At 45.0% G+C, this 22,334-nt stretch overlaps 1 protein-coding gene across 2 annotated transcripts in view; it reads right to left on the minus strand.

Annotated features, from left to right (window-relative positions):
* sox2 (SRY-box transcription factor 2) overlaps positions 1-22,334 on the minus strand; it is a 60,299-nt gene that overhangs the window by 30,541 nt on the left and 7,424 nt on the right. For both annotated transcript variants that reach the window (XM_049732299.2, XM_049732303.2), the window contains exons 2-3: positions 21,146-21,369; positions 20,966-21,051 (exon numbers count right to left, since the gene is read on the minus strand). The gene's annotated coding sequence lies outside the window, so the exon portion shown is untranslated. The remainder of the gene's footprint in view (positions 1-20,965; positions 21,052-21,145; positions 21,370-22,334) is intronic.

The raw sequence follows: 22,334 nt of genomic DNA on the forward strand, positions 1-22,334 counted from the left end.
GATTTACTGAAGGTTAGCAAAGCGAATACATGCAAGTATTTTATTTCAAGGCGAAAATTAAATGATGGAAAAGAGCAAGGGAAAAAAAACATGATGGCCTTGAGAAGGTGGATGATGCTTGTTTGTCACAGAGTGCCGTAGGAAAGAGCTGTAAGCGTGTGTGCATGCGTGTGTGTGTTGTGGCGGAGGGAGGGGGGGGCTGTGTGACAGAGTCTCTCTGCATTAATTGCTTAAATTGAAGCGCTGCCACGTCTGTGAGAGACGCTTTGATATGATAATGGAAGCCTTCTCGGAGATGCTCCCAATGTGTGTGTGTGTGTGTGTGTGTGTGCGTGTGTGTGTGTGTGCGTGTGTGTGTGTGTGTGTGTGTGTGTGTGTGTGTGTGTGCGTGTGTGCGTGTTGTGTTGTGCGAATGCCATGCACCTGCCAGTATGCCGCTGTCTCCTGTCTTCATCACCATGAGGGCGAGGCTGAGTCAGACCCAAAGGCAGAAGAAAAAATAAAAATAAGAAAAATAAGAGTAGAGCTTGGCAATTGATTTTGAGTGACGATGGTCACCAAGATTGGGTTGAAGCACTTGCCGACACTGCCGACTGTTATTGTTAAATAAATGCTGGTTGAACAAAAGCAAAGCAACAAGACAATTAAAGATCTAAATTTGCTCATCTCCGCTATGATGAAAAACTCTCCCATGCGACTTTTTTATTTTTTAAAGGCATCTCAATTCGATCAATTCAAATGTAGCCTTCTCCGCGACATCTCAGCAAGTCAAGGTTGTATTTCCTAACACAACATCGAATCAATACAAAAGTGACCTCAAACAAAAAGAAAGTGACAAAGGGATCAGCGCTTGACTTTATTCCATCTGACTTGGTGATTCAGACCGACTGCGTCACCTCCCGACAGGTTAGCAACAGCGCCACGTCATCCTGCCAAGCCGCTGCGGATCAACTGCAAGCTCTCCTGATGATGTCATAGGTCAACGAGAATGCCATTAAAACACTGAGGGGGAAACCGCGGCAACGGCCGATGTGTAGCCGGTCATGCTTGTTGTGAGAGGATTACTGGAAGTGGAGTGTGTGTGTGTGTGTGTGTGTGTGTGCGTGTGTGTGCGTGTGTGTGTGTGTATGCGTGTGTGTGTGAGTGAGTTTTCTCCAACAAGGTTTCGGGGCACTGGCTTGAGTCATCGGCTCCCCTCGAGCCAGGAAGCAGTGTGTCCAAGGGCCTGACACACAAATACACAAACACACACACACACACACACACAAAGACAGGCCCGATCGCAAACACACACGCAGACCTCCTGGTTGCTTGCTAAGCCGACTGACCTTTACGCAGCCCACCCACAGCTGACCTGTACATAACCATGTCACAAGGTGGGGGGCCCAAATTAACAAACCGGGCTTGGAAGAAATAATCAATTAATTATCAGTATTGAATATGACCATCATTTGGCTCAAAGGTTGGGGGACATTGGCAGCAATCAGAGCACACTACAGCAAGATGATCCCAAATGTGCTCAATGTGACATGTGACCTATGCGTCCAGAAATTGTCGACAGATTCATGAGACTCATGAATCATACGAGTCGATTCTTGCATGGTCAGCATACTCGCCCGACATTGTCACCCAGCGACCATTCCCGCATCGCACTTTGGTCGCTGTACACCCCCCCAAAAAAATCCCTCAAATTAAAAGATACTTGAAAGGAGGGACACAAAAGAGGAATGAAACGAGCTAACTCATCAGACAGATTTATGCGAGTGACTCACCATCTCTGGGTTTTTTTTTTTCCCCAAAGATTGGTGCCAGCTGACCATCACACACATGCTGTCCAAGTGTGTCTTTAGTCTGTGCTGGTTCCCAGTGCCGCCAAAGGCCCCTTTCCCATCCCTTGATGTGGAACACAATGTGCTTCTGTCACAGAAGCAGAGCAGACGGTGAAAGCGAGGGGCCTCCAACACATACACGCACGCACGCACGCACGCACGCACGCACGCACGCACGCACGCACGCACGCACGCACACACACACACACACACACACACACACACACACACACACACACACACACACACGACAACAACAAGAGCCAGTTCAAATCCAAGCGGACAACAGCAAGGCAGCACCTCTGCATGCAAACATCAACTAAGTCGAATTCCACTTTTCCCACACATGCAACTGCGTTGGCACACAAACAAGTCCTTGTCCCATGAAAACAAAGTGCGAACGCTATGACAGAGGTCAATCCACGCTCCGCTCTGCTCCCCACCCCACCCCGCGGCGTTCCCAACCGACAGCCTCATTAGGGAAATATTTGTCCCAGTTGGGAAAGTGCAACGGGTGAGAAACTGTACAGAAAAAAAACACGTTGGGGGTGGGGCACGCTGGGATGTCTGTCACATTTCCACAATTAACTACACATGAGTAGTGTCTTAGTAAATGTTTGGCCGTTCTTCCTTTTCAACATCTCTGGGCCTTCCTTTAGGCTCCATTTCATTTGATGGAGGTTGGTCTCCATGAATATATTTGGATGGCTGGGCGGATGAACCTGACATTCCTGACATCATTCGGCCTTGCAGCTTGCAGAGTCGTATGAAGGTGTCACAAAAGTTTGGAAAAACAAATCAAGTTCACTCACGTACATGCACACACACACAGAAACCCCCACCCTCTCCGCTTCCTCCGAATGAAAGAAGGCTTGTGCTCTCCCTGGCTGGCTCTCGGCCCTCCTCCTGCAAATCAAGTAGCAAATTGCCGCATCCTCCGAATGATAATCAGCAAAGCCTTGAAGGCGGTTTAGTCCCTCGGGATCGAGTCAAACTTCCTGCTTTTTTCTGACCGCCTGACTGACTTGAGTGTTGTTCTGCAAAACTCGCAGTTCAACTTAGTTTCCTCACTTTGCTGGCAAGCCTCTCCGCAAGAGGTCCGGAATTATTTGAAATCTGGGAAAACCTTTGCATAAAGTTTCTGACTGGTGAAGAGAGGCTCCACCCTCGCATCTCCATCAACAAGTCAATAGAGGCTGCAGCTTGCTGAAACATTAGCGTGGAAGCAATGAAGGTGAGCAGGACTTAATATAAGCCTCTTAGTGCTTCTGTCAAAGAGTCTCTTTTAGGGAAATCAATCCCTCGGTAATGACTAAGCACAGCGCAGGCATCGGACGTGGACGACAGCCGACCTGTGGTAGGGGAAGCTGCTGGGCTACGGTTGGATATGAGCCTCTTAAGAGTGCCCACCGTCTCACGCTTAAGAGGAGGGAGGGGTGTGATCACGGTGATGACAATGGTGATAAATACGCGGCTGGACACCGAGTGGCGTTCGGGGGAAAATCCACCCATGTTTTCGGAAGTCCCGAGGCGAGGGGCTGAATGAGTGCCGCCCGAGATGGCGATCCATCGAGCCGTGAGACTTTCTCATCTCCAGCAGGCAAACACCAAACCAGATTGCGGATGATTTGCACCTCGGACGTCAAATGGATGTTGGGATTGTCACCCATTAGAACTTCTCTCTATAGAAATAATGTTGATTGTTGATGGAGCATTGCACCACAAACACAAAACGTGCCAATCGACTTCCTCATTAGGTAGAATTGAGCTTGATATTAGTTAGCCATGCTCATTCTAAACTCATTTAAATATAATCACGTTAAATTTTATTAAACGCGGAAGAGAGATGAAGAAAATGGTGCAGAAATGCCTCAAATCTTTTGAATGAAAATAAGGTTGTTTGATTTTTATAGAGCTATAAAATTTCTGACATGTTTGAAGAAACGGGGAATCTGACTGGCTAGCAGATTCCCATCACGAATAAGTCCACATCAGCTGAAGACGGAACATAAGCAGACAGGCATGTCGCTGAGGCCTTGCTACTGTGACACCCGGGAGGTAATTTGCAACAACACAAAGAGGGTGGAGGGAGGAGGGGGAGGGGGGGGGGGGGGGTGGCTTGAAAAAGGTACAGGAGAGAAAATAGGTAAGGGAAAATCACTGTTTAATTTGAAATCCAAGAGTTTGGGGGGCAGAGTTCATCCATAAGTGGAGCTGCTACAACACAGCACAAAAAAAAATAATAATTTCACATTCTTTAATTTTCAGAATAAAATGGCTAGCTATTTCAGGGCGAATAATTGTTTGAACCAATGATTTTATCATTAATCCGACAGCAGCCCCCAAGAGCCGGGGGTCACACCAGAGGTTGATTAGGTACGAGGCTGCACAAAGAGCTCTCCAGTCGATGCCATTGAAAAGGAGCAAGTCATTTAGATTGCGAATTGGTCTCGGGGTTGCGAGTCTCGCTCCATTACAGGCCACTTTCAATTTGAGCCTCACAATAAACATCAAGCCGGGAAAAGCAAATTACAGCAGCCACCTTGGCCCGAGCAGACGCTCGCTCGGGCGGGCGGGCAAGTTGCTAAACCGAAGCGAAAAAAGTGGAAAACGGGGAGAATGATAAAACAAAATTCCAACTTCTTTGACTTTGATAAGATTCAAACACAAAGAACGTGTTTCAAAAACACCAAAGCAACGTATGGCTAATTGGCGCTTCCCTTTTTGACATTCCTCTACACAAAGTCACAACAACAAAATCCAATTCGAGAAAAAGGCGTCCATTTGGAATGTATGCAAATCATTTTCTAACTCCCATTATTAATTTCATACTCCATTTTAATTACAGCCAGACGGGGCCGGAACAATGGTGGGTCTGTCCGTCCAAATTGCGTTGGGCGCTCACTATCTCATCTCAAAGTCGCTGCGTGGCTGGTTGTAAATATCTTTGCGGTATACATGAACACAACGCCAAGTGTTATTGACATGCTCGATGACTTGACCAACGCAAAGTTAATTATATGAGTTGAATTTGCGCCGCCGCCACAAATCAATGCAGATAATTGCAGCGCAACGCCTTTTGTGATAGCGGCCTTGCTTTGAGAAAACGGGTCATTCTCCACGAGCGTCTCATCAGTCATCATAGTTTGAGTAATCATTTCGATTCCAAATGGCAATAAGACAACAAATGTGTGAGCACTTAAAAGCCCGGATTCAACATGATCAACGATGAGATCTGAAACAAACCGCAGGGGCTTAACACAATGCAATTTTAGAGATTACCTTATTAAAAGAAGTCGGAATAAAATCAATTTTGTTTCCCGAGGCAATTTTTCACTCTGCACATCCTGGACATTATATTCAATTAAACACACGTCAAGGAAAACAATTCCCTGAGCAAGCTCCACGTTTTCTTTTATAGAAACTGAAACCTTCACTCTTGGCCTAAATATCAGCACACAAAAAATATACAAACAGTATTAAAAGGGAAGTCAGCTCAAATTTTTCTTTATTTTTATTAATCAAAATTTTCCTTCTACAGTCTAACTGTCTTCAGATTCATATTACGTTTATGTAATAAGAATTAAGCAGAGGAATTGACCCGTTCAAGGCGCTGACATTTTTTTTATCTGTCAACTAAAATTGACAGCAAAGTGACCCAACTCAAAACTGGTGAGCTGTGTGATGCTAGTAAGACAAGCTCATCTCTCAAGTCATTGTTTTGATAATTGTTCTTTTTTTTAATACTATATATTCTACAAAGTCTCATATTCCTACTTGGCCAGATTTGAAGAGGAAATAAACAAAAAGCAAGGCAATAAAATAATCCGTCTCTGTGGCGGTATTAAGGACATTAAGCACAGGCGTTTTTTCCCCGTCTGCAGCAGAAAATCAATCGTCGCGGGCTGCGAGGACAGTCGGAGGCTAATTTTACCCCGCATTTTCTCTGCCGGCTAATCCCGCAGCCGGGAGCCTGAGCGCGGAGTGCAAGAGGAGTCGAGAAGAAAAGTGAGAGATCCCTCCATAAATGAATTTTATCAGCATGAAAACAAAGTGACTACCTGAACAAAGTCTATTTTACAGAACCACTTCAATAGCATCTCTCGCCTCTTCTCTGTGCCCATTGCGACTATATACGTCCATAAGGAAATATAAGCAGGGCTAAAAATAAGAACAACGAGAAAAAACAGTTTGATGCTTGATTTTTACCTTACAAACCTATGAATGAATAGAATCATATCAATTAGGATTTGAAGGGATGTAGATGAAGGATTATGTCATGCGAGCACGGGAGGACCGAACGTGAAAATAAATACGAGTCGGCCTCCGGTTTGTACAGCGAGACAGCTCGCGGGAAGCGCTATTGTTTTCGTCATTAAGGAAAGGAAGCGAGGGGTGAAGTCTTGCGAGGGGGACGGAGAGAGATAGACGGAGTCATGCTACACGCTCTCTCACAGCAGGCACAACAAACACGTTGATTTCGATGACGCTCTGCTCCAGAGCCTGCAAACAATACCTGCAAACTGGGACTGCGAATTGTATGACTGCCTTGATAAACCGACAGAGCGGGTTTAAGAAGACGCTCGCAGATTAACTATTTGAAATGCCGCTAAGACTGTTGCTATCTTCAACAAGGAGCTTGCTTTTGCTCTTCACGCGGCCATTTTGTCTTGACAAGTATTACACTGCAACTTCCATAGCCAAAAGGTTGTTGATCAACATTTTCAGGAAAAAACAAAATTTGAGCATTTTTTTTAGATTTCTCTTTTAAAGTACCGTATTTTCCGGACTATAAGGCGCACCTTCAATGACTAGCCCATTTTAAAACTTTGTCGTTATATAAGGTGTGCCGGACTATAAGGCGCACCATTAATGCATCATGTCAGGTTTTTAATCCAAATCAAATCATTCTCCAGTTTATCTTTTTTATTTCAACTTCAGACGCAACAAATTACTTTATAATCACAAAATATTGATCCATAGTCTTTTTAATTCATGATTCATAGTCTTCAGCGGGCCACTTATGATTGATTTCATGACACAATGCTTCGGGCCAGTTTGAATTTAGGAATTTGGTCCATATATAAGGCGCAGCGGACTAAAAGGCGCACTGTCGGCTTTTGAGAAAATTTTGGGGTTTTAGGTGCGCCTTATAGTCCGGAAAATACGGTAGATGATTTAATTTTTGTCATTAGTAGCCTTTTTTTTTTTGTATCAGACACACCCACATAGTCTGCAAAGTATTTAAAAATGCAAGTGTAGAATTTTAATGAGGATTGCTGTTCGTATTTAGTATTCTAGTATACTCATTTTGGCATTGCTAAATACAAATAAGTGGAATGATGCGGAAATTCATAATGATGGAAGCGGTTTTGGTTGTTGCAATATCAAATTTTAGGAGTGCAAGCTAAAAATGGCCACGAACTGCCTTGGGCACAAGAACACACTGCAATGCTAACTTGTAAAGATGCCAATGTTGGTTGAACATTCAAAACCTGAGCTGAAACTATTCTATATACACACATGTGATATTACACACAGCCCCCCCCCCCCCCCTCCCGTACACACACACACACACACCACACACACACACACACTTTAATAGGATGATGATACAAAGGGGCAGAGGAGCGAGGCACCGGCTGGGGGAAAAAAATGGAACCAAGAAACGAGACAAAAACAGGATGAGGGGAAGCTCGAGAAAGAAGGACGGAGGAGAGAAAAGAAGCTTTGGACGCATCTTCCACATCACTGCCTCCAATTTACCACACAGGTGGCAAAGTTAGCAGATAACACAGATAGTTGCGCCAAGGCTTTCTGCCTCCGCTGCTATGGAATAGCTGGCAGGTGAAAAGATGCGGTCCAAGGACAAAAGCAAAAAATAGGAAGAAAAAACATTGCTATGCCATCAAGTGTGTGTGCGTGCAACAGCTGAGTTCATTTATTAACCATTAAGGTTAGCAGGACCTTTCAAGGGCGGCAGATTATAACATGCCGATAAGTATGCAAACATTGTTTAGTCGGAATTTGATGCTTCCTTTATGGTTGCTGTGCAATGTTTCTTCTATAATGTCACGGGGGCAGGAGCAACTCAATAGCCCGTCCCATGATGGCAAAAAAATGCTGAAATCATGCAGTGCAGACATAATAATAATAATAATAATAATAATAATAATAATAATAATAATAATAATGACAATAATAATAATAATGACAATAATAATAATGATAATAATAATACCATGTCATAGTTCAACAGCTTAAGAGTTAAACTAGCAGTTGAAAGCCTAATTGGTCCTCCAATTTAACTGAATTTCGCTTGTTCGACACATATTGATAGGTTATCATGTTCATTTTTATTTGCCAGTTGTAATTGTTTGCTGTCGGGAGGATTTGTCAAGATATGATCAAAGAAGCTTAATGATGAGCAGGGGCTGATGAATAAGAGCCGTAATGAGTGACAGGAAACAAAGAATGATGTTGGTCGCCATTGGACGCACGTGTGTATGTGTGTGTGTGTGTGCGTGTGTGTGTGTGTGTGTGTGTGTGTGCGTGTGTGTGTGTGTGTGTGTGTGCGCGCGTGTGCACGTGTGCACGTGTGTGCAGCTGGCCTGCACGCATCCTCGATGATATGTGATTGTTTCACTTGCCATAATGGAGGCTGCGCTGTTGGAGCACATTTGCAGTGCCGTGATTGTAAATGTGTGGCCCACTAACAGGTGTGGATGAGACAAGAGGAGAGCTGCTGCTTGAGGATGTGGAGAGGAAAAAAAAGTGATGCCACTACCACACGGGAGCCAAATTGAAACGAAAAGCAAGCCATTTTTATCCAGGCACTTGAAGATAACAGAGGTGTTAGCATGAAAGAGATCGCCGCAACTGGCTGCACTTGGGCTCAATATTTCAATTTAGGAACATTCGGGTGCAAGAGGAGAGGGCTGCGCACAGGGCTGTGAAGAAAAATGGCAGCATAGGAGCCACTGAGGTGAACTTGAGATTTCAAGGAGAGGCGTTGAAATTATCTGGGCATCTCTTGTTGCCATTTTCGATTGGCAATAGAAAAAGAGAAAAAAAACAATTTTGTTTTTCAGGATATTTTTTTTGTCATGTGATTCAAAACAAAACAAAACCCAATACACTTTTACAATTGAATGATAGGCTTGGATCAAATGACACAAAACTTATTAATGCGGCACCAAACTGAGTTTGATTTTAATTTAAAAATTTCCAAACAAAATATTTTGAGAATAGACTTACAAACTGAGGCAAAGAGGAAAAAAAAGTGTGTCAGCTTGAGCGACCACACAACAGCACATTTGTGTGTCGGAAATTTGCGAGTGATCGCCCAGCCGGCGAGCCATCCGTCCAGCGTGCCCCTTTCCTTTCTCTATCTTTCATTCTTCTTCTCATAGCTCAGAGCAGATTGTCCAGTCGGAGCAGCTCTGAGCTGTCGCGCAACACGCCGACGTTGAAAACCCAAGACGTTTTCATTTTGGACTTATTATCGTAGCCACGCAGGCCACTTCTCGTTTTGCCCGCTTCTGCTTCCAAATCTCGACTTGTCCCCAAGCAAGGTCTTGACTGTCCGAGAGTCTCAGATGACCTTCCCTCCCTGAAATCTTGCTCCAGCCCCAATCTTGGCTTGATGGCTTGCACGGAATTAAAATCAGGGCAATTACAGTGGGGGGAAACGGAAATCTTGTGTTTTGTCTGGGAGCGGTGTGCCGGGGGGATTAGTCCAAAGCCGGAATGGCGTTTGAATCGTGAAGGGTCCCTGAAAGACACCACTTGTTATTAAGAGTGTGTAAACACTGCCAAGCTGCTGAAAAGCTGCTAAAAACACATCGGACATAAAGACGCCGCCTGTGGACACGTCGTATTATCCCTCCGTACATTAACTGGCTGCTAAATACTTAGCTGGAGGATTCCAGCTCTCCTCCCATTCCCATTTCTGTCCCCCAACATTTCTCCCCCACTGTAATCTTTTCGAGACAATAAGCAAAGAGCGATATCAAGAAGGGCGAGAGCGGCGAGCAGAGCGACACCACTTGACAGCGCTGAGTTGTCCAGAGTATCGGCTTTAGCGCCTAGCTCAAGCGGAGGCTCCACGCCGCTGTTAAATCGAGCTTCTACTAAACAAAATCAAAACACATAAAGACCGTCATTCGAGTGATCGCCAATCATTGTGACAGAGTGATCGTGTTCGTATATCAAATCCGCCTTTAGGTTGGACCCGGTAAGACAAGCTTTTATCATCCTATCCGACAAACAAAGCCGAAATCTCGAATTCTGCCTGGAAATATTTACTTCCACATTTCTTGGTGGACACTAATAAGGCGACATATTCTGCTATGATTGGCGACACGGCGGTGTAGACCAGTGGTTCTTAACCGGGGCTGCTCGCACCCCCTAGGGGTGCTAGAATGCTTCCTAGGGGGTGCGAGGATACCCTGGAGGAAATTTAAAATTTTTCGGGGATAATGGTTGGGTAACCAAGAAAAGTGAAAAATTCTGGAAATCAAGAAGTCATTGTGTTAATTGGCATTAGGGATCATGCTAATTAAGCCTTATGGCTGTAAGGTAAACCAATTATTATTATAATAATTATTTAGGGTTAGAGTTAGGGGTGCGAGAACTGGTTGGTGAATTGAATGGGGTGCAAACAAGGAAAAAGGTTAAGAACCACTGGTGTATACGCTCACACTCGTGAAAAACACCAAAACATAGTCCAGCCTGCCCCTGCGTACATTTAAATAGTCAGCTTGCTAACATAGCAAAGATGTGCACCCTTGCGGTGTTCCATTTATGTTCTAGTCAGTACTAAGAGATGTTGCATTAAGGGCGGCACCGGGGTGTGTGGTGCCTACCATGCCGGCCTCACAAAAATCCACTAATGCGACCGTGACACTCAAGACAGCTTGGTGGACCTTTTACAACATCGCCTTTAGATATTTTGCCCAATCTTACAGTACAGCCGTGTGCTACCTTTCAATATTTGGGTACGCTGCTGCAACTTGAGGGATGCTATTCGTCATCCTTCCATGATACACTATAATTTTAAAATTTTCCTTCCATGTGGCACAAAGTGCTATTACAACAACACAAAGCAGAGTAAGGCAGTATTATCTTGACTATATTGCAACCTATACTCTTGATGTCATTACATACCTCCCCCACTCTCTCGTGCTGCTGAGTGAACCCCTCTGCATAGTAAGATTAAGCCTGTAATTATACAGCAGCAGCATGTGCATTGTCTCCATGCATCTCGCACACACACACGCGCACGCACAAGCACACACACACACGTGCACAAAAAACAAGGTGAGCGGCTGGCCTTGCAAGGCCATTATAGTACAGCGCGCTCAGCCTCTATTCACAGCTCGCTATTGTTCACGCCAAGGTAAGTAGGGGAGCCTTCAGACTGTAATCACCTGCACACACGCACACATATTGATGTGGAAATGAAAGGAAAGAGAAAATGAGGAAATAAATATTGGGATGGGAGATAGGTGCTGTTCGGAAGAAGTCCACGACAAATCTGCCTGCACGCAAGTCTATGTATTTGTTTTAGGCCACGTTCCGCTTGTAAACATGAGTGTTGCTTTTAAAAGTTTAGAGTGACTAGTAAAAGGAAATAGGTGGATTGCTCCATCACAACAAACGGGATTTGGTGGAGCTACAGCTGACAGTTGAGTCATTTAGTCATTTCCCCAAAATAAATCTACAATAAATTAAGACTCTAATTTGAGAGAGAGACAGAGCGAGAGAGAGAGCGAGAGAGAGAGAGAGAGAGAGAGAGCGAGAGAGAGAGAGAGAGAGAGAGAGAGAGAGAGAGAGAGAGAGAGACCTCTCCCGTTCAGTGCCAGCTAACTGATTTGACGTACATTTCATTAAACAAGCCGTGAACTACTCACAGCAGAGGAGGGGGGGAGGCAAGAGGATTGTTTTTAGCATCCGTTGTACTTGTGTGTGTTTGCATTCACTCGTTGACTCCAAGCAGGCCAGCCTTCCTGACACGCCTTTTATGAGTTTTGCGTGGTGTCGCTTGGAAAAGCACGCAGGTAGTGCAAGCTCTCCGCCCTCTATAGCAGTGGGGAGGCAACGCAGCCAAGTCGGTGCATTTCTCCCCCTCCTCGTTTTTTTTTTTTTTTAAACAAGCAGAAAATTGTTTGGTGGTGTTTCACGGTTGACGGGTTATGGTAATCCGGCAGGAGCACCGGTCTGGAAACTAATGAACTGGGGACGAGAACGAGCAAGCGAGATGAGCTCACGCTGTATCACAGATTGGATTTGCCGTTTCTCGTGTATCATTGATGCTTTATTTTCTCCGTGGGAAGAACTTGAGACGCCTTTCATGAAAGCGCATTCAGCTCTAGAATGAGCTTATACTAGAATGCAAATGGAGATACGTTGTAGCAGCACATACTTTTAAGTGCACTTTGTAATCCAAAAATTATGGGAATGGAATATATTTACATACTGAAAATAAACGTCTAAGATCAATCACTAAAAGCCAAAAATTGAGAAGATCACGTTTCACAGATGAGCTGCACGACGGGTTTCCTTCTAGATTGAAAGCCTGCCAACTGTTGCCCGTTTCCCTTTTCTTTTCTTTTTTTTTTATAACCCTCCATGGACTGTTTGTCACATGATGTGTTCTTCATCACTCATGTGTCCATTCCTGCCCTTCCTTCTCACACCTCTCCATTTGCCAGCATGTGTGTTGTGGGAAACGCCGCTCTATCGAGCCTGAAACAGGTGCTCGATCATAGTCAATTAATTAGATGGTGAAGATGCTCCTTGTTCACTGGCGAGCCCCTTGTGGCCTGCCGGGATCTGACACACACACACACACACTCGCGCACACACACACACGGGGAAAAAAGCCATCTGGGCAAAGAATCATCCCATGGGACTGTGGCAAAGTGTAAATATGTGTGTGTGCATGCGTGGGTGCGTGCGTGTGTGTGTGTGTGAGATTGGCCGTGAAGTTGCTGCTTTTACATGACAATTAACCCTATTAGCCTTGCAATGACTCACACTTGCCAGACCAGGTTTGGTCTTTTACACAGCATCCAGACAGAAAAAAAAATCCCTTTATGCTTTCTATTGAAATGTTTGAGCCTGCTCTGAATGTAAAGTTCGAGTCTGCTATTTACTATGTTAGCCTCCAAATATTTTTCTTGGGTTAACATTACGAGTGTTTAGACGGTGCCTTTGTTGCCGAGCAATTTATTCAGTGCCCTTCAACATTACATCCAGAGCCACATTAGAAGCAATTTACCTAAATAGACAAGACAACACTTAAAAAAGAAAAAAAGAAAATGCAGACACTGTACATGGAAATTGTACACAAATGTAATAAAGCCAACTGCAGTCGAATAAATGCAGCGCGCTGACAGCCCGTTCCAAAGTCGTCAGAAAGCAAGACCGACAGAGACGTGAGAGACAAAGCAGTTGAAGTGACAGTTGAGTCTTTGATTGACAGGATGGGCTTTTGATTCGGATGTAATTATTGAGGGGTGGTGGGGGGGCGCTTCGGGAGGTAAAAGAGGAATACAATAGAAATGTGAGGGAGGGGGAGGAGGAGGAATGGAGGCTTGGAGCAATGGTGGCTTTTGAAAGGCTGATGCCAAGAGTTTTGTTGCAAGTCATTCAGAACTGAATGCCCCTCTTGCCTTCAACTGGCTTGTCAAGACATCACAAAGCAGGAGAAATTATTTAGTTCATTGGCATTGCTGTGTAAAAGTCAGATTTTTTGCAAATTATTGTTAAATTTGTTCTTGCTTGCATTTTAAATGTGTTTTGCATTTATCATGTTCGATACCACTTTGTTTTCAAACTGATACTAGAATGACAGTTAAATTCTTGAGTGGTCGTGGATACTGATAGCAAATACCAATACTACTTTTAAAATGTCCATGAGCTGATGAATAATCTTAACCTTAAGCCAAAAGTGTTCTGCGATGTGTTGCAAGAACAACCACAAGGCAGCAGCGAGGAGCCCAAAATGGCCGCAAATAGTTCCAGACGCCGCCTCTACTCCACAACAAACACGTCTGCTTCCATGACCTAGATAATTCGAATCATGCCAAAACCTTGACGTCTGACAAGCTCAGGTGAGGAGATGTTTTCTCGAGTTTACAATTTCCTTCATCTTTATTTGTGACTTGGAGGGTCAGAAGGCAAACACAGAGCATCGCAGACATGATGTCATCACTGCCTGCCGGTCTACAAGTGACAATGCAACAGCTTGCTAGAGAGATTGGATTTTACATTTTCAAACACACACACGCATGCATACTTGCAGATCTGACAGCGCTTCAGAGCCTTGGCCATGTGTCCCACAGGTTTGGTGTTTAATCAAACAGAAAAGTGGCAGGGGAGAAAGGGAGGAGAAAGGAGGGAGGGAGCTGGCTCATGTGGAAAGCCCCCCGCCATCCCCTACCCAACCCGAGGCAAGGCTGTTTGTCGGGCCCCTAGTGGGAGCCCAACATTAGCCCTCTGGGGCCCTCAAGGAGCCCGCAGGATCATAGACTTGACAAATATTGGGATTGGAGCTGGAGTGAGGCATTGTGGACGTGGGCGGGGGCGTAAGGCCCTGAAGCAGATGGTCGTAAATGTTCATTTAAGACAGACGATTGATTTGACGAAACAGATATCCAGCCTCGTTAAGCAGAAAGTACCTCTGGGACTTGGTGGGGGGACAAGGGGGGCGGGGTTGTCTAACTCTAACCTCCGCCTGTGCCGACCGTGCTGCAACGTAGGGAGATGGCAAACCAGGAGAGAATAAGAGCACGATAGAGAGCAAAATCATTCCTGTCAAGATGAAATGAAATTTGTGCGCACACAAACACATAAAGCGCCAGGAACAAGCACGACTTTGCTTCTGTTTGTATATTCACATTGGGGATCTGGGCCCTGTTGTCATGCCCTTCTAGAAAGATCTGTTCGAACACGTCCTTCCTCGTTCGTCAGTGATGTGACACGACTGCGAGAGGAGATTCTCGCCGCATGTAAAGTGGCGCCGGTGTGCAGTCAAGCCATCGAGCCGTTCTCACTTGCCACATCCCTTTAATTGGCTAAAATGATGGCCTTTCATCAATATTGCCTTTAAAAAATGTCTGCTTTCTCTCTCGCTCTCTGCATCTCCTCCCACTTTTCTTTCACTTTGCGTATTTTCAGACCTTTATTCAATCCAATCATGGTCAGTGTGGCGGCGCTCCGTTGAGGCCATGCACACTGAAGCCAAGTCTTTGTGTCTCAACATTAAGAAATGAGCACAGAGAGGACGAGAAGAGAGGTCTCATTAGCGCCACAATCACAAAGAAGACGATTATCAGTCTGCAAGCCACGGTTGGAGATTTAGAAGGACGCCAAGTGGAGCGGCCGGCAACAGAAGATGACACCTAAGGAGAAGCTGATCTCGCTCTTTCAATTTTACACACGCATAGATGCCCATATAACAAATCCCAAATCACATCAAAAAATAAACCCGCAGGAGCACATTAATATCATCACAAATTATTTTCCAGCTACTATCAAATAATACTAATTCCATACAATGGCCTCACATTGAAGTGTAAATTCAGAGTCTGTTCTTTTTTTGGTATCTATTAAAATGCTGTGATGGAAAATGAATTACATATTGTGTGATTTGTAAGAAAAGTGTGAAAAAATAAATTGTTTATTTTGAAGACTAAGCGTATGTCCCCTTGCTGTCTTGTGTATTTGCAAAGCAAACACAAATTCATCACATGTGGGAGCAATTCCCGTGTCATTTAAATCAACACATTTTTAGGCCACAATCATGTCATTTCAGGTGCCCTTTTTCTACATTTATTTTTCTCCAGTTGAGAAACACTTCACGCTGGCTATCTTTTCTCCTGTCTCAAGTGTCTGCATGAAACAAACCAGCAGGGGATTGGCACACACAAAAACACATTACAGGCAAGGGAGACGCATTTCGGGAGGGACAAAAAAAAAAAAAGATTTCAAGACAGCTGCTTAGAGTGACCGAAGTGCACGTTCGCATGCTTCAAATAGGAGCACTCGATTCATTGCGGGATGCTGAAATGTTGATTTATTAGTGCCAATAAAAGCTCGTGTTTGTTAATTCCTAATAAAAGAGCGCATTGTGGCACAAATGAGGTGAGGACAATGAAATGGGATTCATGTCGTTGCAGTGACAGACATGTGCGCAGGTTGGAATAATCCCCGGATCAGAACTGCCAAGTTTCTGACTGCGGGCGTCGATGGGCCGCTCCAGGTTTAAAAGGACACTGCAATTATGGACAACTACTGTTTTGAGCTTCATCATCCACATTGTGTCAAATTGAGACTTTAGTCAAAGAGGAATAAAAAAAAAATTGAACGATATCGAAGGCAAATTTGGCCTATTAAATTGCTTTTGCTGCATCAATCTGAATCTGTCAGGCTTCCAGTCAATATGCACAAAATGGTGAACGTCGCATGTTTTGGAGCCGTGACCTGCCCGCGGCCTTGGCAGAGCTCGATGAGGCGCAGCAGCGCTTCACAGCAACCCGCCTGGGAGTGCGAGCCAAGTCTGGTGCTGTGATGCCATCTATTGGAAGCCGCGCAGGCTTCGAGTTCACTGCGAGGAAAAGACATTCATTCAAAACCAATCCATCTCTCATGTTCAATAAACTAGGGTGGGTTTCAAATATTCAAATACAGGGGGAGAAAATTGTTGAAATACAAATAAAGATGAGATGAAAAAAAAGTCCACTTTGTTTGATATGCGTCATCTATAGTAAACACAAATTACAGTCTGCTACCACACAAAGCTCCCATTCCCTTCCATTTGAAATTCGCCGGCAATCTGATTCGTCTCAAAAATCTTTTGGGTTTTGGTGACACAAGCTAGGCCGAGTAGATGATGTGTGAGGTAGCAGCACTTAATGTGAGACATAAAGGTGGATTGCAAGAACTTGTCGTGATTACTACGGCTTGCTCGTCAATTTTCATACATGATAAATGATGCTGACAGAGACAGTCGAGCCGCTGAGTCGCACTTTTTCCATTTTCTGCCCTTTTATAACTTTAACAGAAATGCTTCACAGTTGAAGCTCAATTAAGAGATTTGGTACTGTCACGTTGCATCTTTTGCAGTTATTATGCCAAAGCGGAGCAATCGAATCCTCTTCACACAATAAGAGTTCATTGACACACTTTAGCAAAAAAGTCCTCAAGGTCTAATTAAATGTTTGGGGGTCCACGTGCATGCCAGCATCGCGTGAAGCAGTGCTTGAAAGGCACTTGCGTGTGTGACGTGTGCGGCACGGCCATGGACTGCAAGGCCACTGGGTCTATCTGATAATTGACTGTCAAATAAAGGGCTGTTCCTCTCTGGATTCCTCTTTGACACCCCCATCAATTTGTCGTCACTTAGAGACGGCCTCGCCAAGCGCGCCGCCCCGTCCCCTCCATTCATCCTTTAAACACCCGCCTCTCTTGCGCCCCCTCCTCCTCGCGCCTCGACACCCACTTATCCGTCCATCAGTCTATCTATCTGTATTGGCAGTGACCATTTATCCCTTGGGCTCCAGCTTGCTTTTGCGCCAGAGCCACTTCTCTGGGCGAGCTCACAGCTGTTTGACAGTAATGGCTCTAAAAGCAGAGCGGGGTGACCGTTGATGTGCGCCGCTGAGGTTTTGTGTCTTGCTGGGGGACCTTGAGGCCTCAAGAGGCTTTGAAAATTGCTGTCATCAGCAACAGCACGAATCGGATGTGCACGCATCAATGCACAGACGGGCATATTCCAATCGATATTTACCGTAGTTCACATTCCATACGGCAAGCAGTATAAGCAGCCTTGAATTTGTTTCATATTGAAGCTGTCACCCTATAGATCTTCAAATCCAGAACCACCTGTCTAGATTGCCATATTTTGCCAAGAACATTACTGCTGGACAGTTATGGCCACATCACATGTAATGGTATAAAAAGTATCATGACTCGAAACAGGAACGAAAGGGGCCACAATTTTTCATCAGCGCTACCGAGGCGAGGCAACCTCCTATTTCCCAAAGTGGTATCCTGCGACTGAATAACTTGACAGTGTCTTGTTCTTGTCTGTCCACTAATGCATTTCTTAATACGCTCATCACCTCCTGCTACAAGGCTCATTAGCTTATCGGGACAAGACAATAGCGGATATAAACACTAGCGAGCCCGCTCGGGGCCAAGCCTGGGTGTCACATCTAGATAGCGGCGAGTACCTGGGGAGTATCCCATCCTTGTCTTCGGATACACCTCGGTAAGCCTCTCGCCGCCTTATCAACTTAAGACAATACTTGGGGATTCCCAGCTCTGCTAGCTCACATTTCCGTGTATTCACGATGATATCCGCTGGTCATCCATCGTGGAGCTCGTGCAACACAGGCAACCGAGTTCACCTTAACCCCTCCGGATCCTCATTACCTTATCTCAGAAGACAAGGCAGAGCAGAGGTAGCTTTAGTTAGCTTAAGGTCTGCATGATTGACTTTGCTAGCTTTTGGATTAGCAGCAAAGCTAATGCAGGCCAAGGTGATGGCTGTCTTAATGAAGCAGCTTTGAGGGAGAAAGCTGGCTAATTTCCGCCGCTATCACCTCAAGCAGGGCTCGGCGTGGCTCTCAGAGCAGCGCTGCTGAGACAAAGTAGCGGGAGCCGAGGTTAATCCCAGCAATGGAGGAGTCAGAAGGTATTAGTGCAGAAATCAAAGACCTGTACACACCTGTGTTAAAACCACGCGTGCCTGATCATAATAACAAAAAGGAGCAAAAGTATCACAGAGCCACACACGCTCCGACCACATGGGAAGAGCGCCGGTGGATTTCTCTGTATTATGACGGGCTGCACGTGTAGTGAAGAACTTGAAAATTTGGGGCTGCTTTGAAAATATATTTAAGACGACGAGAATAATAATGATTATTTCCATGAATTGACTGATGCAGGCTGTTGACATATTTATGAATGAAAAACGGTGACATTTACCACACACTGTTTATCTGCGTCTGGGTCATACCCACCAAACTCTCGCTATGCCACTTGCGCCACAACATAGACCTGTTTTTAGCTGCTCTCGGTCTGCCGTAACGCCCAGTGAGGCACATGCGCTCTGTGCCTTTTTTGAGAATGAGAATTCTTTTAACAATATTTGTGGAAAACAAACAAAAACTACACTTCGATTCCATCTCTTGTAAAAGTAGCGTTATTTATTAAAAGTATGTTTAAAAATGCCCATTCTTGAAACGCTGTCTACTTAGAGTGCAAACAAAATTGATAGCCCCCCCACCCACACACACACACACACACACACACACACATACACAGACTTGGACTGCCTCCACAATAATAGAGTTTGCTGGCTGGCTAGCCAATCAGTGGTCAGAGGTTAAGCACAGAAACTGTCCAAAGTGAGTGGGTCATCCACTAGATTGAGCAAATGACAGGCTTAATGGCCGGCTACAGCTCTTAATAACAGCCTGGATGCAGCAAGGCGGCTGCAAATGTCTGCTTGTGCTGTGTGTGTGTGTGTGTGACTGACACACACGCATGCAGGTGCAATCACGCACAGCCACAGATGAAATCAATGCTTTGCTCCTCCCTTTCAATGATCTGTAATCGCTGGTCCAGTAGAGTGGAAGCCCCTCCCACTTCTTTTTGCAGCCCATTAACAGTTATTAAAGGATCCTCAGGAGCTTCACACGTCGCATCCCGCTCACAAGCCATAAAATCTTTGATGCAGATTTGAGATACAATGCAACACTGAAATGTGACAAAAGAACGTTTGAAGAGAATTTGCTGTGAAAAATGAAAGAACAAAATTTAATATATGTAGAATATGCTACACTTTTATAATATCCTTGTTCTTTGCAATCGTTAACACTTGATGATTTAAATTGATTTAATTTCTCTCCAATTGTCTCAAAACACGCACACACGCACACACACACACACACACGCACACACACGCACACACACGCGCGCGCGCGCGCGCACACACACGCACACACACACTTTGGCTCGAGTTGTTTGCCAGAAAGAATCGAAGCAGTGAAGTGTTGAACACAACAACGGCACCTGCCAAGCGCACAGCAACACCGGCGCTCATTACGCATTCTGCTTCATTGGAATTTCAACCAGTGCGTTTGTTCCAGTGCAAATGTTGACATTTAAATGTGTCAAGAGCAAAATGGGCACATTTGAATGCCACTCAATTATTTATTTTCCGCTCAATGACAACGGAGGGGAATAAACTTACCCTGCTGTTTTTACACAAGTGATCAAGTATGTGATGATGGAAGAGCTGAAGATCTCCTGCCAAGCGGCTCTTCCGACTGAGCTGCAGTCAAGCGACTGCCGGTAGACTGCAGGTGAGACCAGCTCTCTCCATATCCGGTCGGTCCTGCCGGGCGACTGCGGCTCACTTCAAAGAGCTGTCAGGGCTCAGGGAGCAAAATTTCCACTCTTTCAATCTTAGCTTTTTTGTTTTTGCATTTGGACAAATTTTGTCCCTACCACCCGGACAAAAACTAATTTTGGAGCTGAATAAGAGCCTGGATCTTCTCCCACCTGTACTGTTCCACTCCTCACCCTGCACTGGCGGATTTGGACTGCCACATGGCCCAAATGCAAGAGGACTAGAACATGCCAAAATATGTACATTGTTCTCTTTCTGCCTTTCAGTAACATGTTGCAACAGTCAGAAGAACCTCTTGTACTCAGTCTTGGTGCAGGTAAACATGTGACCATTCTGCCAAAACATGAAGCCTACCAAAGTGGCAAAGGTCTCCCACGCTTTCATCCTGCACTCGTCGTGCCTTGAATGTCACTTGACAAGTTCCGTGAATGAATTATTTAATAAAAACATTCCAAGATTAGTTTTTTTGGGGGGGCATGCCAAAAATAAGGCCAGGAGACGTACAAACAGCCAAAACAAACAAAACGTGTAAACATTAGCAACGATTAGCGCACATTAGAAGAGGGCACGCTTATCAACACGTGGGACCCGAAACGACCAACCAAAATGTGAAATTGGAATGGTGAAAACAAACACAATCAGGCACTAGCTCAAAGTATACGGGCAAGAAAAAAAAAGAGAAACCTGTAATTAGCATGTCATAACTCACCGGCATGTGCGGCAAGACAAGACTTGGCTCTGTAGGCCAGATACTCGCAGTCGAGATGTCACCAGCAATCTCCACAAGCACAGAACCTTGACACAAGAGATGTTGCATTTTAGATATGGATAATATTTTAAACCAAGTAAGTATGTTAAAAAGGGGATTAAGCCAAAGGCTGTAACCTACAAAATGGCAATGCCAGAATCTCGTGGGGTGTCTCAGGTAGTGGCGATAATCCATGCAGTCCTCCTTCAGTATGCAAGCGTCCCACTCGAGGATATGCACAAGAGTCATCCACCCAAAAAAAAAAAAAAAAAGTTCAAATCCTAGAGCCTCCTAATCCTTCAGTGCAATGCCATGTGATTTCATCTCTCGAGCATGGAGGCGTCGCAGCCACGAGCGAGGCCAACCTGCAAGAGCACAACAGGTAAGAGGAGACAGGCAGCATCCCTCGCCAACTCCGACCGTTCCTCGCGACGTCTCAGCCAAGAGTAGCCAGGCGACGCTTTGCTGTTTTGCCGCTCTTTGCCAGGCACACGCACACACACGTGCACGCCCGCACAGAGGAGTCCACAAAAGTCCACATGACTCCTCTGTATGTGCGAGACCGTTGTGTTTTATGCTTTTTTTTTCTTTTTTTTCCATGAAGCTAACCCTGAGCCCAGGCCCAGTCAGCCTTTGAGATGCTTTCTATCCCCCAAACACAAGACGGCTTTCATTATCTTGCCCGTCGCAGCGCAAGGCCTAGCTTCTAAAAGCTACTGATTTCTTTCTTCCTTTAGCCCTCCGTACAAAGGGAGGGCATTTTGTAAATTACTTGCTCGTTTCAGAGCAACAAAAGGTACTTTCATTGAACCCGACGCCCCCCTGCCGCTCGCCTTCTATCCCGCCGCCATTTGATTTTGCTCAAATTTGATTACAAGGCTTGAAAAAGGAAGAGAAGAAAAGAGAAGAGGAAATAAGAAAGGCCCACAGATGGCATGTTCATTCAGCGCACTGAAAGGCTTTTCTGCGGGCTGCCTCGCCTGCCTTTATACGCGTGGCAATCCAAAGATGGTTGAAAAATCTTTGGCCGCTTTCTCATACGACTGACAGGAGGAAGGCAGAGAAAGAAAAGCTTGGATATTTTGCTCGGTCATCGGCTTATCTATACACCTGAAAGTCTTGACCTGAGGCTTGTTTGATCGGAATAAGCGCCTGCCCTTGTCACACTTTGACGCAATTACGTCATGCGCCAGGTAAAGTGTAACTATGCAGATCAATTTAAAGGACTGGCAAAGAAAATTAGACATCACATCCAGCATTGGTCTATAACCCAGTTTGCTGCAATGGGTCACTCAATCAGCAATTATTTTGCTCAGGAGGAAAATTAGAG

This window comes from Syngnathus scovelli, chromosome 10, assembly GCF_024217435.2.
Source record: "Syngnathus scovelli strain Florida chromosome 10, RoL_Ssco_1.2, whole genome shotgun sequence".
NCBI classification, from domain to species: Eukaryota; Metazoa; Chordata; class Actinopteri; order Syngnathiformes; family Syngnathidae; genus Syngnathus; species Syngnathus scovelli.